This window comes from Microtus ochrogaster, chromosome 18 (assembly GCF_000317375.1).
Source record: "Microtus ochrogaster isolate Prairie Vole_2 chromosome 18, MicOch1.0, whole genome shotgun sequence".
NCBI classification, from domain to species: Eukaryota; Metazoa; Chordata; class Mammalia; order Rodentia; family Cricetidae; genus Microtus; species Microtus ochrogaster.
In genome coordinates, this window is record NC_022020.1 from 46,859,711 (window position 1) to 46,868,071 (window position 8,361).

The following is an 8,361-nucleotide window of genomic DNA, read 5'->3' on the forward strand; positions in this document are numbered from 1 at the left end:
CTGGTGACAGAAACCACTATCACGCTGGGAAACAGAGGCAGCATCCTTCTCCAGACACCCCAGAGACCAAAGGAGACACAAGAACCAGGGCCCAGGGCAAGCACAGACTGTCTTCATCAGAAGGGGTCCTGCGTCCATGATGTGCCAGGAACAAAAATTGGCAGAGACTCAATGGTCAAAGCTCAGACAGGACCCAGAAGTTTCAACTCCGGCTCCCAGTTGCCCAAAAGCTCCCCAGCAGGCCAGCCTAGCCTCAAACTCCGCTCTGTACCTGGTCGTATCCATCCTTAAGCTGCAGAGACTTACCGGTCTCAGGGTAAAAGCCAGGCTGCCATAAGCCGTCAAGGCCTTCAGGCTGGCTCTCGGCTACCTCCCCATCCTTAATAAGATCTCAGCCTCCCTCACCTTTTCTCCCTCTGATATCCCACTTCAAGGTCTTTCTAGCCTCAGAGATTTTGCAAAGGCTGTTCCCTTTGCTTCAAACACTGTTCCCATTCGTGTGTGAGCTGAAATATGTCTTCACCGAAGGAGCTTCTGAGACCCGAACAAGAACTCTCATCTGCCCAACCCAGTATTCTCTGAATCTCTCTTATTGTACCAACCACATATTAGTATCGGTGTTGTTTCCTTGATGTTTGCTGGTGAGCTCTGAGGGATGTAGGAGCTGGTCACATAGTAGGTAGGTGCCCAGTGAACTTCCTTCATGCAAATGCATGATGGGAGAAACAGGACAGCCTAAGTGTAGTCATGAGAGGCCCCACAGAAGACCTGTTATGTGCCTTCTAGCAGGTTCTGTCCCCCTCTGAACCTTAAGAGCCAGTGTTCCCATGAGGGAGAAACAATATAGTCTTCAAGGGCCCTGCTGTATGTCTTTAAAACCTCCTCCTCCTCCTCCTCCTCCTCCTCCTCCTCCTCCTCCTCCTTCTTCGTGATTTTTCAAGACAGGGTTTCTCTGTAGCTTTGGAGCCTGTCCTGGAACTAGCTCTTGTAGACCAGGCTGGTCTCGAACTCCCAGAGATCTGCCTACCTCAGCCTCCCTAGTGCTGGCATCAAAGGCGTGCGCCACCACTGACCAACTGTCTTTAAGACTTCTGTGTGTGGTAGGAGGATGCACCATGGTGCCCTGTGGTCCTGGGACACCGCGATGGCATGGGGGAGTATAAATCAGGGGTCTGGGGTAAGTGTGAATGGACATGTCCTGAACTCCAGATCTCCTGCCATCCTGGCCTGACTCATTTGCTACAGCCTGGACCAGTACAGTCAGAAAAGTCCCAAGAGTCTCTGTGGAAGGTGACTTGTGTCCCCACTCCTCCCCTCACCTGCTCAAAGAGTCTCCATGCTGTGATTTCTGCTCTAAGTCTCTGGCTTTCCTGCTATGGGTAGAGGATCTACTATCCGCTCACTGCATGTAGTAGGGAAGGATGCTGGGGGTCCTGTAACTCAGGCATATCCCCATGAAACCCTCCATCCTCCAGACCCGTCCATGGACTTGTGCTGAACACGCCCTTATGAGATGGTCTAGCTAAGGTCTGGGACGTGCGCTGCTTCCTCACACCCCATGCCTGCCCTGGGAGCTTTCAGGGCAGCTCCAGGAGCGTGGGAGAGCCAGCTGTGGTAGCTGCTGGCCCTGCCTTGTGAATGCTGGGACTTCTCCCACGGGGGCTCCCCTTCCGGCCCCTCGGCTCACCCCACGGAGCGCTGCTTCCTGCTCTGATGGTGAGGGATATGTTCAGGGTTTGCACATAGTCTGGACGCCCTCTCCAAGGCAGAACGTGAGTGTAAACGTTGAGAGCCAGCCTTCGCTGCAGTCACATCTGGGCCCACACTGCAGGATCGTGTGGCCTGGCATGAGCCTCTTCTGTCACGGTCCCAAACTTCGCTGTAGAATGAGCGTGTGGAGAGGCCTCCCTCCAGCTCTGGTCATGGACTCCTGTGACAGCAGCTCCTGGGAATACCTGAAGATCCCTTATTCTTTGTAACACTCTTAACTGTTCTGCCTCAGGCTTGCAATAAACTCTGTGGGTCCTGTATGCCTCTCCTAGCATGTGAGCTACTCTCTTGTATTCCTATTTTAAAGTCCCAAGGCTGGGGCATTCTGCGGGTCATACAGCTAAGAAGCAACTTTGGAACTTTGGACGTAGAGCTCAGCCCTTACCCCCTGAGTATGCCGTCAGACTGTGGGGGTGAGAAGTGTGGTGCCCCAAAACCTCAAGCCCCCTCTGAGCTCTCCCCATCACCCTCACTGTTTGACTGTAGCCAAACTAGCTCCTAGGGTATGGGCAGGGAGTGGATGTGCATGGTTTGCTCTGTCCACAGTGGGGCTAGGGCCATGTTTGCCACCCCAGCGTGATGGTGCTATGTCATCCCTACAGAATTGTGAAGAAGCAGCAAGTACAGAAGCACTTAGTGATGGGGTACTCTGAAAGAGAGAAGCCACCTTTGCCCTTTTGCTCTTCCAAGCACCATGCTGCTCTGGAGGACAGTGACATCTCGGCAGCCCCTGACTTACCTGTGTTCTAAAGCAGGAAACTGAGGCTCATTCAGGTCCTCCAGCCTGGAACGGAGAGGCTGGAATCTGACCCAACTTTAGTCTCTGGGTGCCAAATCTACCCTCAGCTGTGACAGTTTAGCCTCATGATCCTTTGGAAGGACCCTGTGGCACTCTGTGTAGTTCTGGATCTCCTGCCCCAACCACCATCAGTGGTAGGAGAAACAGCTCCTGTGCCCACCAAGGGTTAATGGTGGTAGAGCTAAGTGATTCCAGATGGGCCAGCGGACAGGCTGGGCTGGCCGGAAATGGCAGCCCTCAGCTTCCCCTGGGGAGCCGCCGCCACCACTCCTCCCCTCTGTGCTGCATCTTTGGCCCCCAGCTGTCCCTGTTCCAGCATCTGCCATCCTCCCCTCCCTAGTCAATGTCCAGTCTGCAGAAGAACATCCCAAAGTCCTGTGCAGCAGTGACCCCCAACTGAGAAACTGAGGCTCAGATAAGATAGGGACCCATCCAGTGACTGAAAGTCCAGGGCCAGGTGTCCTCACTTCTTGTGGACACTCCTTGCTTCCTGTAAGCTATTCTGGTCCCTGTGATTGGTCTAAGAGTCCAGATGAGCACAACCAAGTGAAATTCTAGGGTACAGTTTCCCCCTTCTCTTCACCTCTCTCTTTCTCTCTGTGATTTTTTGTGATTTGGGGCTCAAACCCAGGGAGTTGGCAATTTCTGGTGGAGTCTTTGGCACAGGAAATTCCTGTGTAGGCTTGACCCTGTGACCTTCGGCATCACCCATGCTCCCCCACGACCCTGTGTGGACACCAAGCCTTGGGCCAGGCTCACCTTCTAGAGACTCATTGCCCTACATGGTCTGGGCCAGTCAGAATCCCCTCTTCCACACAGCTACTCTGTTGAGCAATTGCTATTGAGATAGGGTGGGGGCAAGTTCAAGAATGGAATCTCAGATGCCCCTGATCCCAGACCTTGGTGGGGCTGGAGAGGAGATGGGGAACTTAGGATATAGGGACACAGAAGATAAGGTAAAAAAGAGGACAGAACTTAGTTGTGCATGACCTGGGACACCCCTTCTCCACATCTTGGAACTCAGTTTCCCCAGGGCTGGGGAGAGGTGGCTCTATTCAAGGCTCCAAGTGCTTTTGAAACAATACCCAGTGGATCTTTGGGGACTAGGGGTTTAAGACCAGGGAATCAGCCAGGCAGTGGTGGCGCACACCTTTAATCCCAGCACTCGGGAGGCAGAGGCAGGCAGATCTCTGTGAGTTTGAAGCCAGTTTGGTCTACAAAAGCTAGTTCCAGGATAGGCTCCAAAGCTACATAGAAACCCTGTTTTGAAAAAAAAAAAAAAACAAACCAAAACAACAACAAAAAAAGACCAGGAATTAGAGAGGTGGGTGGAAGAGAAACAGCCAGGGGCTTCGGGAAGAAGGGCGTTAAGATGGACAGGAACACCATAGGTGGTACCTTATGCTAGGAGAAAGGCAGGTCAGGGTGCCTGTCTCTGTGAGTGTGGTTTCAGACAACCTAGTTCCACCCTTGCTGTTGCTGTGGGAGCTCAAAAAGCTCATTGAACTTGTACTCGGTTTCCTTGCCCTAAAACAGGGCAAATAATACCTTTCCTGTTTCCTCAGGGACTTTAAGGTGTAAAAAGGGGGTAGGCATGCACACGTGAAGCAATGTGCTGGGTGAACCTGGGCAAGTCTTGTTCCCTCCTGTGCCAGTTCACCTCTGGGCCTTTGTTTCTTCTGGAGGAAACAAGGCTGATGTTATCCTTCTTGGGAGAGTTTCAGGGGCCCCAGGCCAGAGACTTGACACCAGAGCTTAACACACCAGGCTCTGCCAGGGCCGCCTGGAGAGTCCAGTCAGAAACGTGGCAGTGAAGCAAGGAAAGCCTTTGTATCTCCAGGGAGATAGGCACTGTCCTCCTAAGCCCTGTCTGTGGAACTAACAAGAGATAGAGGGGAATAATCTCCAGCAGGGACCAGGAGGAGGGGATGCACAAACCAGGCTGTCTCCCACCATCCGGTGCTCTGGCTCCTCGTGCTCACGGGGCTGGTCCTGTAGGGTCCCACTGGCTCCTGGGAGGTTGCCGCAGCTTGCGAGAATCCCATCACGCTTGGGGTGGTCTGCCTGTAAGACTGTCTGTTTCTGGAATCTAAGAGTATGCTGTTTTTTTCTGACAGTGTCTCCCTGTGTAGTTAAGACTGGTCTTCTGGTGTGCCTGTCTGGGGTCACAGGCATGCTCCACCACTCTCAGCGGCTTAGTGGCTCTAATCTTGCATTGAGTGTTTAGTCAGACACTCCTGTGATGATTGACTCATCTGTATGCAGAGATGGACAGGAATCAGACCCAAAGTGTAAGACAGCCTGGAGACAGCTCCAGCCCCAGGTGAAAAGTCAGGACTTCCATGGTGGAAGCCTTGAAGGCCCTATGACCAAGTGCTATCTGATCGCATCCAGCCTCCTTCAGGTATCCTCTATGGGGTTGTCGGCCACTCCTCTAGGGGGTCCCTGCTTGTCTGGGAATGTCTCTCTGACTCAGGTGGTCTTGTACTATAGTACAGTTCCTCACACAGGGCGAATGTTCAGTGGGCTTGTTCACCGAGTCAGAGCTGAATTCACTACACAGCTCACAGATGGAGAAACTAAGGCATAGAGGGACACCACACCCCCTCCCACCCCAGGTGCTGTGCTGAAGGGAGACTCCTTTTGACAGGCAGCAGGCAAGTAGAACAGGCCACTCTAATACAGTGACTCAGTGGCTGGCGTGGGCAGCGGAATTTCTAAACATCCCCTCACATCCTGAGCAAGCCGGTGGAGGAGGGAGGGAGCAGAGAGAAAGGAGGAAGAAAAACAAGAAACTTGGGGGAAAAGAAAGAGAGAGGGAGAAAAAAAACCCTGAAATTGAAAACAGACACACGCCGTCCACCCTCCCTGCTCCACCTCCCCCCCTTCCCCCAGCTTGGCCAATCAGAATCGGCCCTGCAACCTTTCCCCCAAAGTGTGTGGTGTTGGGGGGAGGCACGTAAAGCCCACAGTGGTGTGAGCGCTGGGGCTGACTGTGGTCACAGTCCCGGCTGCCCTATCTGAGACTTAAGCTTGCTCTGGGAGTAACTTTGAGAAAGAGGAGAACAGAGAGGAGGCCAGAGCCTGACCGGGCCCAGACCAGTCGTCAGCCTTCTGCCTGCCAGCAAGACCCAGGGCGGCCCCTCCAGGCTGTTCCGCTCCTCCCAAAGGATGCATTTGGAGTGAGGAGGGGCCGGGCTGCAACTCGCCCCTGAGCACCCTCTCCGTTCCCTTGACTCTCCCAGGGCTTGCCGCATCAGGCCAGCCCTTCTACTGCTGTCCATTTTGGGTCCAGCAAAATAACAGAGGACAGTGAGGAGGACTTCCTGGAGGGGGTGATAGCCTACACCAGAAGCCATCTGTAGCCTGGTAAGTTCAGGGAGCAGAAAACCCATCCCATGTCTTCTTGTCGCCTCTCGGCCCCAGCCTGTGCCTCTTTGTGCAGGGGGGGAAAAGGGAAACATAGTAACAAAATCAGATGGGAGGAGGGCAGGAACTCCCCTTGATAGCAGGGCTGTCACCCCCCCCATAGTTACCTGCTGCTCCCTCAATGCTGCTGCCTGCCAGACCTCTTCGGACACCCCCAGAGCTTTCTGGGTGCCAATTGAGCAAGACTGTGGAGGATGGGAGAGATAGCAGGGCCAGGGGAGGGTGATCCAGAGGTGGCTAATAGCTTTCGCAGAAGTGGGGACCTCAGGATCCTAGCCCCTGTCCCTTGGACCAAGTCTTGTGCCTAAGACTTCGTCTGGCTTTAGGCCAGTCAATTGCCAGGCCGACTTTAGAGATTTTAAATAGATTTGCAAATTTTCCAGATTCCTAAGATGTCCTTCCAAAACCCTAGCCACTGAGAAAATTCTGGGTCCCAAAGTTTTGGATGGAGGGAAGTTTACCAACTGGCCTAGTGGTGCTGTGGCTGGGGTGGGATCTAGTTCTGGGCTATCAGGTTGGGGGGCTGCTCTGTGAAGGGGGTGGTGGCTGGCCCATTTCCTGCTATTCCAGGTCTGTTTCCCAGTTCGCTCTCTCCCTCAGGACTGGGCTCCTTCCCCTCTACTCTATCCTAAAATCTGAACAGAGTCTCATCACAATTCCCTTTTGCCCAGATCTCTCTGCAGCTTCCTCTTGCAGAAGGAATGTCCCAGCACTCTGAATGTCCTCTGGGATGCAGGGATGGTTTCTTCCTCTACCTTGATGTGATGACCACCGAACCATAGCTCAGCCCAGTACCAGGCTGAAGTGACTCTAAACTTTCTCTACCCCACTGCCCCAAACAGACTGGGACCCATGGTTCCAGCCTGGTTTCTTGGTTCCAGATGGTTAGATTCCAGGATCTGTGAAAGGAATTTGCACCACCCTGCCTGTGGGCATTTGCCTGCCCCTCCATCCCTCTTGCTTGGAATGCTCTTCCTCATCACTTCCTTCTCCTGGTCCCTCCAACCATACCTCTTCCAGGGAGCCCTCCCTGCTTCCTCCAGTCTTCAGGCGCTTGCTGTGCCTTTCCTACTAGCACCCTGACACTGGGCCTCTCTGCTGCTCACAGTTTGCCCACCACAGCCTGTTCGGAACCAGCTCTGGCTGCTTTGCAGCCTCAGTGCCTGACCCTGGGTTGGAAGTGAGAATGTGGTAGCCAGGATTCCCTAACGCCTCTGACAGGCCTTTCTAAAGTGATCAGTCCTCCCCTGTCTTCAGGCAGGTGCCCCTGGAGCTCCAGCATAGGGGTCACACCGTCACAGAGGCACTGTCACAGGCGAGACAGGTGCACACCCACTTTGTATGCCTCGTAACAAGGCTTCAGAGTCAGTGTTGTTATCCCTGTTTGCAGACGAGGAAACCAAAGCTAAGTGACTCCAGGCTCACACATCAGCGCTAGTGTTTAGGCTGAGGGGGAAGCAAACCAAACTCTGTGCCCCATACATCCTGGCATTGCATCATCTGGGCAGTCTCACTCCTCCTGCAGTGCTTCCTCCCGGCCTCCATCATCCCCAACAGAAGCTGTAGCATCAGGCCTAGATGCCCCAAGATCCCCCATCTCTGGTCCTGAGCGAGGAGGGAGGCTGTCTGGGAAGCAGTTCAGACCACAGCATGGCAGTGTTATCAGCAGCCCTCTTTCCTCTGCGGGGTGGGGGGTGGGGGGAGATGGATGTGTAATTGCTAGCAGATGTAAGGAGGCAGCAGGAAGCCTAGGGGATCCAAATCCGAGCCTATTCTTGCATGAGCACCCTGTGGGCGCCTGGGCTGCTCCATACCTAGGGATTGTGAGCCCTATGGTCAACACCAGGTGTTTGTTTTGAGGCAGGGCCTGGCTGTCCTGGGACTCACTCTGTAGACCAGGTTGGCCTTGAACTTACAGAAATCCCCTGCCTCCGCCTCCCGGAGTTCTGGGATCAAAAGTGTGCATTATCAAGCGTAGCCAGGTGCTGACTTTTGATTCTGCTCTTGCCTCAGTGTGTGGCCCCGGCCAGCACTTTGCCTCTCTTAGCCTCTGTCTTCTCTGTGAACCGGGTTTACCAAGATACAAGGTGTGTGCCTGATCTTTGTAACCTGTCGGGTGGGACCTGTGACCACAGCTGAGAAAAGAACATGCGCCCTCCACTTTCTGTGCGTGAGCATCCGGCTAGAAAAATGATGTACAACCCTAAAGACCTTTGACTATGGAAGGGACTCGTATCTAATTCCTCTTTCTCCAGATCCAGTACACAGGCTGACTCTGAGACTAGGATGCCCTCGGGCTGTAAGAGGGAATCTGGCTTTTGTTCTGGATAGGCCTTGTGGTATGGAGAGAAGAGAGAAGAGAC

The 8,361-nt window shown here is 53.7% G+C and overlaps 1 protein-coding gene across 1 annotated transcript in view; it reads left to right on the forward strand.

Annotated features, from left to right (window-relative positions):
- The first annotated feature begins 5,551 nt into the window (after positions 1–5,551).
- Pdgfrb (platelet derived growth factor receptor beta) overlaps positions 5,552–8,361 on the forward strand; it is a 39,106-nt gene continuing 36,296 nt past the window's right edge. The window contains exon 1 of the mRNA XM_026783370.1: positions 5,552–5,938. The gene's annotated coding sequence lies outside the window, so the exon portion shown is untranslated. The remainder of the gene's footprint in view (positions 5,939–8,361) is intronic.